Source organism: Sesamum indicum, linkage group LG13, assembly GCF_026168435.1.
Source record: "Sesamum indicum cultivar Baizhima isolate 11 linkage group LG13, ASM2616843v1, whole genome shotgun sequence".
Lineage (NCBI taxonomy): Eukaryota > Viridiplantae > Streptophyta > Magnoliopsida > Lamiales > Pedaliaceae > Sesamum > Sesamum indicum.
The window spans coordinates 12,534,321-12,543,929 of NC_142669.1; positions in this window are offsets into that span (position 1 = coordinate 12,534,321).

Here is a 9,609-nt window from a genome sequence, read left to right on the forward strand (position 1 = left end):
ACTGTCGACGTGCGCGCGCGCAGGCCTGTCGGCAGCAGACGGGCGCCCGTGTAGGAAGCCACTGCTGACGTGCGCGCGCGCGCCTGTGCGGACGCTGCCGGCGCGTGTGCGGAAACAGCCCCGCCGGCGCGAGCGCGCCGGTGCGGAAACAGCCCCGCGTGCGCGCGCGCGGCTTTGTGGAAACAGCCCCGCCGGCGCGATCGCGCCGGTGCGGAAACAGCCCCGCGTGCGAGCGCGCGGCTTTGCGGAAGCAGGCCCACCGGCGCGAGCGCACCGGTGCGGAAACAGCCCCGCGTGCGCGCGCGCACCTTTGCGGACGCTGCCGACGTGCGCGCGCGCGCCTTTGCGGACGCTGCCGAAAATTTGCACGTCACCGCAAAATCACATGACTAATTAATTTTTGTCGAAATAATTTATTTTTGAGTTATGAAAATAATTTATTTAATTATTTTAATTATTAAAAAAATAATAAATAAAAGGGAAAAAAGGGAAAAATATGAAGTCACATTAGAATAATTTTTTAATTTTTTACGCATCGTATTTGTATCGCGAAATATTTATTTTATTATATTCAGTTATATTATGCGTCGCAAAAGTTTGAAAAAAATTTGGGAAAAAACCGCCGCCGGCCGGAAGACGCCGCCGGCCGCCGCCGCTGCCGACCGCCGCCGGAAGACGCCGCCGGCCGCTGCCGCCGCCGGCCGCGCGCGCACAGCAGACGGACACCCGCGCGCGCGCGCCTGCGCGGGCACAGGCATGGCCGACTGGCGCCCGCGCGCGCGCGCCTGCGCGGGCACAGGCATGGCCGACTGGCGCCCGCGGGCGCGCGCCTGCGCGGGCACAGGCAGGGCCTACTGGCGCCCGCGCGCGCGCGCCTGCGCGGGCACAGGCAGGGCCGACGGGCGCCCGCGCGCGCGCGCGTGCGCGGGCACAGGCAGGGCCGACTGGCGCCCGCGCGCGCGCGCCTGCGCGGGCACAGGCAGGGCCGACAGGCGCCCGCGCGCGCGCGCGTGCGCGGGCACAGGTAGGGCGGACGGGCGCCGGCGCGCGCGCGCCTGCGCGGGCACAGGCAGGGCGGTCGGGCGCCCGCGCGCGCGCGCCTGCGCGGGCACAGGCAGGGCGGACGGGCGCCCGCGCGCGCGCGCCTGCGCGGGCACAGGCAGGGCGGTCGGGCGCCCGCGCGCGCGCGCCTGCGCGGGCACAGGCAGGGCGGCGGGGCGCCCGCGCGCGCGCGCCTGCGCGGGCACAGCCAGGGCGATCGGGCGCCCGCGCGCGCGCGCCTGCGCGGGCACAGGCAGGGCGGTCGGGCGCCCGCGCCTGCGCGGGCACAGGCAGGGCGGTCGGGCGCCCGCGCCTGCGCCCGCTCGGGCACTGCCGACGGGCGCCCGCGCCTGCGCGGGCACAGGCAGGGCGGTCGGGCTCCCGCGCCTGCGCCCGCTCGGGCACTGCCGACGGGCGCCCGCGCCTGCGCGGGCACAGGCAGGGCGGTCGGGCGCCCGCGCCTGCGCCCGCTGGGGCACTGCCGGCGTGCGCCCGCGCCTGCTCGGGCACTGCCGCCGTGCGCGCGCGCGCCTTGGGCGGCCGCAGCATAAAAATTTTCACGTCGCCTCAAAATCACACGATTAATTTAATTATTTTAATTAAAATAATTATTATTAATTATTAATTTAAAATATTTATTTAATTATTTTAATTATTAAAAAAATAATAAATAAATGGGATAAAAGGGAAAAATATGAAGACATATTAGAATAATATTTTAATTTTTTACGCATTGTATTTGAATCGCGAAATATTTATTTTATTATATTATGCGTCCCAGAAGATTGAAGAAGCATCGGGAAAAAACTGACGACGGCGGCAGACGCCGCCTGCCCGACTACTGCCGACGTGCACGCGCGCAGGCCTGTCGGCAGCAGACGGGCACCCGTGTAGGAAGCCACTGCCGACGTGTTTGCGCGCGCCTGTGCGGACGCTGCCGGCGCGTGTGCGGAAACAGCCCCGCCAGCGCGAGCGCGCCGGTGCGGAAACAGCCCCGCGTGCGCGCGCGCGGCTTTGCGGAAACAGGCCCGCCGGCGCGAGCGCGCCGGTGCGGAAACAGCCCCGCGTGCGCGCGCGCGCCTATGCGGAAACAGCCCCGCGTGCGCGCGAGCGCCTTTGCGGACGCGGCCGACGTGCGCGCGCGCGCCTTTGCGGACGCTGCCGAAAATTTGCACGTCACCGCAAAATCACATGACTAATTAATTTTTGTCGAAATAATTTATTTTTGAGTTATGAAAATATTTATTTAATTATTTTAATTATTAAAAAAATAATAAATAAAAGGGAAAAAAGGGAAAAATATGATGTCACATTAGAATAATTTTTTAATTTTTTACGCATCGTATTTGTATCGCGAAATATTTATTTTATTATATTCAGTTATATTATGCGTCGCAAAAGTTTGAAAAAAATTTGGGAAAAAACCGCCGCCGGCCGGAAGACGCCCCCGGCCGCCGCCGCCGCCGGCCGCCGCCGGAAGACGCCGCCGCCGCCTCCGGCCGGCAGAACCCGCCGGCCGCCGCCGCCTGCCGGCGGCCGCGCGCACACGGCAGACGGGCGCCCGCGCGCGCGCGCCTGCGCGGGCACAGGCAGGGCCGACTGGCGCCCGCGCGCGCGCGCCTGCGCGGGCACAGGCATGGCCGACTGGCGCCCGCGCGCGCGCGCCTGCGCGGGCACAGGCATGGCCGACTGGCGCCCGCGCGCGCGCGCCTGCGCGGGCACAGGCAGGGCCGACTGGCGCCCGCGCGCGCGCGCCTGCGCGGGCACAGGCAGGGCCGACGGGCGCCCGCGCGCGCGCGCGTGCGCGGGCACAGGCAGGGCCGACTGGCGCCCGCGCGCGCGCGCCTGCGCGGGCACAGGCAGGGCGGACGGGCGCCCGCGCGCGCGCGCCCGCGCGGGCACAGGCAGGGCGGACGGGCGCCCGCGCGCGCGCGCCTGCGCGGGCACAGGCAGGGCGGTCGGGCGCCCGCGCGCGCGCGGGCACAGGCAGGGCGGACAGGCGCCCGCGCGCGCGCGCCTGCGCGGGCACAGGCAGGGCGGTCGGGCACCCGCGCGCGCGCGGGCACAGGCAGGGCGGACGGGCGCCCGCCCGCGCGCGCCTGCGCGGGCACAGTCAGGGCACGGGGCGCCCGCGCGCGCGCGCCTGCGCGGGCACAGGCAGGGCAATCGGGCGCCCGCGCGCGCGCGCCTGCGCGGGCACAGGCAGGGCGGTCGGGCGCCCGCGCCTGCGCGGGCACTGGCAGCGCGGTCGGGCGCCCGCGCCTGCGCGGGCACAGGCAGGGCGGTCGGGCGCCCGCGCCTGCGCCCGCTCGGGCACTGCCGACGGGCGCCCCCGCGCGCGCGCCCGCGCGGGCACTGCCGACGGGCGCCCGCGCCTGCTCGGGCACTGCCGCCGTGCGCGCGCGCGCCTTGGGCGGCCGCAGCATAAAAATTTTCACGTCGCCTCAAAATCACACGATTAATTTAATTATTTTAATTAAAATAATTATTATTAATTATTAATTTAAAATATTTATTTAATTATTTTAATTATTAAAAAAAATAATAAATAAAGGGGAAAAAAGGGAAAAATATGAAGACATATTAGAATAATATTTTAATTTTTTACGCATTGTATTTGAATCGCGAAATATTTATTTTATTATATTATGTTATATTATGCGTCCCAGAAGATGGAAGAAGCATCGGAAAAAAACTGCCGACGGCGGCAGACGCCGCCTGCCCGACTACTGCCGACGTGCGCGCGCGCAGACCTGTCGGTCGCAGACGGGCGCCCGTGTAGGAAGCCACTGCCGACGTGTTTGCGCGCGCCTGTGCGGACGCTGCCGGCGCGTGTGCGGAAATAGCCCCGCCAGCGCGAGCGCGCCGGTGCGGAAACAGCCCCGCGTGCGCGCGCGTGGCTTTGCGGAAACAGGCCCGCCGGCGCGAGCGCGCCAGTGTGGAAACAGCCCCGTGTGCGCGCGCGCGCCTTTGCGGAAACAGCCCCGCGTGCGCGCGCGCGCCTTTGCGGACGCTGCCGACGTGCGCGCGCGCGCCTTTGCGGACGCTGCCGAAAATTTGCACGTCACCGCAAAATCACATGACTAATTAATTTTTGTCGAAATAATTTATTTTTGAGTTATGAAAATATTTATTTAATTATTTTAATTATTAAAAAAATAATAAATAAAAGGGAAAAAAGGGAAAAATATGAAGTCACATTAGAATAATTTTTTAATTTTTTACGCATCGTATTTGTATCGCGAAATATTTATTTTATTATATTCAGTTATATTATGCGTCGCAAAAGTTTGAAAAAAATTTGGGAAAAAACCGCCGCCGGCCGAAGACGCCGCCTGCCGGCAGCCGCGCGCGCACGGCAGACGGGCGCGCGCGCCTGCGCGGGCACAGGCAGGGCCGACTGGCGCCCGCGCGCGCGCGCCTGCGCGGGCACAGGCATGGCCGACTGGCGCCCGCGCGCGCGCGCGCCTGCGCGGGCACAGGCAGGGCCGACTGGCGCCCGCGCGCGCGCGCCTGCGCGGGCACAGGCACGGCCGACGGGCGCCCGCGCGCGCGCGCGTGCGCGGGCACAGGCAGGGCCGACTGGCGCCCGCGCCCGCGCGCGCGCTCCTGCGCGGGCACAGGCAGGGCCGACGGGCGCCCGCGCGCGCGCGCCTGCGCGGGCACAGGCAGGGAGCTCGGGCGCCCGCGCGCGCGCGCCTGCGCGGGCACAGGCAGGGCGGACGGGCGCCCGCGCGCGCGCGCCTGCGCGGGCACAGGCAGGGCGGTCGGGCGCCCGCGCCTGCGCCCGCTCGGGCACTGCCGACGGGCGCCCGCGCCTGCGCGGGCACAGGCAGGGCGGTCGGGCGCCCGCGCCTGCGCCCGCTCGGGCACTGCCGACGGGCGCGCCCGCGCGCGCGCCCGCGCGGGCACTGCCGGCGTGCGCCCGCGCCAGCGCGGGCACTGCCGCCGAGCGCGCGCGCCTTGGGCGGCCGCAGCATAAAAATTTTCACGTCGCCTCAAAATCACACGATTAATTTAATTATTTTAATTAAAATCATTATTATTAATTATTAATTTAAAATATTTATTTAATTATTTTAATTATTAAAAAAAATAATAAATAAATGGGAAAAAAGGGAAAAATATTAAGACATATTAGAATAATATTTTAATTTTTTACGCATTGTATTTGAATCGCGAAATATTTATTTTATTATATTATGTTCTATTATGCGTCCCAGAAGATTGAAAAAGCATCGGGAAAAAACTGCCGACGGCGGCAGACGCCGCCTGCCCGACTACTGCCGACGTGCGCGCGCGCATGCCTGTCGGCAGCAGACGGGCGCCCGTGTAGGAAGCCACTGCCGACGTGTTTGCGCGCGCCTGTGCGGACGCTGCAGGCGCGTGTGCGGAAACAGCCCCGCCAGCGCGAGCGCGCCGGTGCGGAAACAGCCCCGCGTGCGCGCGCGCGGCTTTGCGGAAACAGGCCCGCCGGCGCGAGCGCGCCGGTGCGGAAACAGCCCCGCGTGCGCGCGCGCGCCTTTGCGGAGACAGCCCTGCGTGCGCGCGCGCGCCTTTTCGGAAACAGCCCCGCGTGCGCGTGCGCGCCTTTGCGGAAACAGCCCCCCGTACGTGCGCGCGCGCGCCTTTGCGGACGCTGCCGAAAATTTGCACGTCACCGCAAAATCACATGACTAATTAATTTTTGTCGAAATAATTTATTTAATTATTTTAATTATTAAAAAAATAATAAATAAAAGGGAAAAAAGGGAAAAATATGAAGTCACATTAGAATAATTTTTTAATTTTTTACGCATCGTATTTGTATCGCGAAATATTTATTTTATTATATTCAGTTATATTATGCGTCGCAAAAGTTTGAAAAAAATTTGGGAAAAAACCGCCGCCGCCGGCCGGAAGACGACGCCGGCCGCCTCCGCCGCCGGCCGCCTCCGCCGCCGCCTGCCGGCGGCCGCGCGCGCACGGCAGACGGGCGCCCGCGCGCGCGCGCCTGCGCGGGCACAGGCAGGGCCGACGGGCGCCCGCGCGCGCGCGCGTGCGCGGGCACCGGCAGGGCCGACGGGCGCCCGCGCGCGCGCGCGTGCGCGGGCACAAGCAGGGCGGACGGGCGCCCGCGCGCGCGCGCCTGAGCGGGCACAGGCAGGGCGCTCGGGCGCCCGCGCGCGCGCGCCTGCGCGGGCACAGGCAGGGCGGACGGGCGCCTGCGCGGGCACAGGCAGGGCGGTCGGGCGCCCGCGCGCGCGCGCCTGCGCGGGCACAGGCAGGTCGATCGGGCGCCCGCGCGCGCGCACCTGCGCGGGCACAGGCTGGGCGGTCGGGCGCCCGCGCCTGCGCCCCCTAGGGCACTGCCGACGGGCGCCCGCGCCTGCGCGGGCACAGGCAGGGCGGTCGGGCGCCCGAGCCTGCGCCCGCTCGGGCACTGCCGACGGGCGCCCCCGCGCGCGCGCCCGCGCGGGCACCGCCGACGGGCGCCCGCGCGCGCGCCCGCGCAGGCACTGCCAGCGTGCGCCCGCGCCTGCTCGGGCACTGCCGCCGTGCGCGCGCGCGCCTTGGGCGGCCGCAGCATAAAAATTTTCACGTCGCCTCAAAATCACACGATTAATTTAATTATTTTAATTAAAATAATTATTATTAATTATTAATTTAAAATATTTATTTAAATATTTTAATTATTAAAAAAAATAATAAATAAATGGGAAAAAAGGGAAAAATATGAAGACATATTAGAATAATATTTTAATTTTTTACGCATTGTATTTGAATCGCGAAATATTTATTTTATTATATTATGTTATATTATGCGTCCCAGAGGATTGAAGAAGCATCGGGAAAAAACTGCCGACGGCGGCAGACGCCGCCTGCCCGACTACTGCCGACGTGCGCGCGCGCAGGCCTGTCGGCAGCAGACGGGCGCCCGTGTAGGAAGCCACTGCCGACGTGCGCGCGCGCGCCTGTGCGGACGCTGCCGGCGCGTGTGCGGAAACAGCCCCGCGTGCGCGCGCGCGGCTCTGCGGAAACAGCCCCGCCGGCGCGAGCGCGCCGGTGCGGAAACAGCCCCGCGTGCGCGCGCGCGGCTTTGCGGAAACAGCCCCGCGTGCGCGCGCGCGCCTCTCCGGAAACAGCCCCGCGTGCGCGCGCGCGCCTTTGCGGACGCTGCCGACGTGCGCGCGTGCCTTTGCGGACGCTGCCGAAAATTTGCACGTCACCGCAAAATCACATGACTAATTAATTTTTGTCGAAATAATTTATTTTTGAGTTATGAAAATATTTATTTAATTATTTTAATTATTAAAAAAATAATAAATAAAAGGGAAAAAAGGGAAAAATATGAAGTCACATTAGAATAATTTTTTAATTTTTTACGCATCGTATTTGTATCGCGAAATATTTATTTTATTATATTCAGTTATATTATGCGTCGCAAAAGTTTGAAAAAAATTTGGGAAAAAACCGCCGCCGGCCGGAAGACGCCGCTGGCCGGCAGACGCCGCCGGCCGCCGCCGGAAGACGCCGCCGGCCGCCGCCGCCTGCCGCCGGCCGCGCACGGCAGACGGGCGCCCGCGCGCGCGCGCGTGCGCGGGCACAGGCAGGGCCGACGGGAGCCCGCGCGCGCGCGCGTGCGCGGGCACAGGCAGGGCCGACTGGCGCCCGCGCGCGCGCGCCTGCGCGGGCACAGGCAGGGCCGACGGGCGCCCGCGCGCGTGCGCGGGCACAGGCAGGGCGGACGGGCGCCCGCGCGCGCGCGCCTGCGCGGGCACAGGCAGGGCGGTCGGGCGCCCGCGCATGCGCGGGCACAGGCAGGGCGGTCGGGCGCCCGCGAATGCGCGGGCACAGGCAGGGCGGTCGGGCGCCCGCGCCTGCGCCCGCTCGGGCACTGCCGACGGGCGCCCCCGCGCGCGCGCCCGCGCGGGCACTGCCGACGGGCGCCCGCGCGCGCGCCAGCGCGGGCACTGCCGGCGTGCGCCCGCGCCTGCTCGGGCACTGCCGCCGTGCGCGCGCGCGCCTTGGGCGGCCGCAGCATAAAAATTTTCACGTCGCCTCAAAATCACACGATTAATTTAATTATTTTAATTCTTTTAATTATTAAAAAAAATAATAAATAAATGGGAAAAAAGGGAAAAATATGAAGACATATTAGAATAATATTTTAATTTTTTACGCATTGTATTTGAATCGCGAAATATTTATTTTGTTATATTATGTTATATTATGCGTCCCAGAAGATTGAAGAAGCATCGGGAAAAAACTGCCGACGGCGGCAGACGCCGCCTGCCCGACTACTGCCGACGTGCGCGCGCGCAGGCCTGTCGGCAGCAGACGGGCGCCCGTGTAGGAAGCCACTGCCGACGTGCGCGCGCGCGCCTGTGCGGACGCTGCCGGCGCGTGTGCGGAAACAGCCCCGCCAGCGCGAGCGCGCCGGTGCGGAAACAGCCCCGCGTGCGCGCGCGCGGCTTTGCGGAAACAGGCCCGCCGGCGCGAGCGCGCCGGTGCGGAAACAGCCCCGCGTGCGCGCGCGGGGGTTTGCGGAAACAGGCCCGCCGGCGCGCGCGCGCCTTTGCGGACGCTGCCGACGTGCGCGCGCGCGCCTTTGCGGAAACAGCCCCGCGGGCGCGCGCGCGCCTTTGCGGACGCTGCCGACGTGCGCGCGCGCGCCTTTGCGAACGCTGCCGAAAATTTGCACGTCACCGCAAAATCACATGACTAATTAATTTTTGTCGAAATAATTTATTTTTGAGTTATGAAAATATTTATTTAATTATTTTAATTATTAAAAAAATAATAAATAAAAGGAAAAAAAGGGAAAAATATGAAGTCACATTAGAATAATTTTTTAATTTTTTACGCATCGTATTTGTATCGCGAAATATTTATTTTATTATATTCAGTTATATTATGCGTCGCAAAAGTTTGAAAAAAATTTGGGAAAAAACCGCCGCCGGCCGGCAGGCCCCGCCGGCCGCCGCCACCGCCGGAAGACGCCGCTGGCCGCCTTTGGCCGAATGAAGCCGTCGGCCGCCGGCCGGCGCCGCCTGCCGGCGGCCGCGCGCGCACGGCAGACGGGCGCCCGCGCGCGCGCGCCTGCGCGGGCACAGGCAGGGCCGACTGGCGCCCGCGCGCGCGCGCCTGCGCTGGCACAGGCATGGCCGACTGGCGCCCGCGCGCGCGCGCCTGCGCGGCCACAGGCATGGCCGACTGGCGCCCACGCGCGCGCGCCTGCGCGGGCACAGGCAGGGCCGACTGGCGCCCGCGCGCGCGCGCCTGCGCGGGCACAGGCAGGGCCGACTGGCGCCCGCGCGCGCGCGCCTGCGCGGGCACAGGCAGGGCCGACTGGCGCCCGCGCGCGCGCGCCTGCGCGGGCACAGGCAGGGCCGACGGGCGCCCGCGCGCGCGCGCGTGCGCGGGCACAGGCAGGGCCGACTGGCGCCCGCGCGCGCGCGCCTGCGCGGGCACAGGCAGGGCCGACGGGCGCCCGCGCGCGCGCGCGTGCGCGGGCACAGGCAGGGCGGACGGGCGCCCGCGCGCGCGCGCCTGCGCGGGCACAGGCAGGGCGCTCGGGCCCCCGCG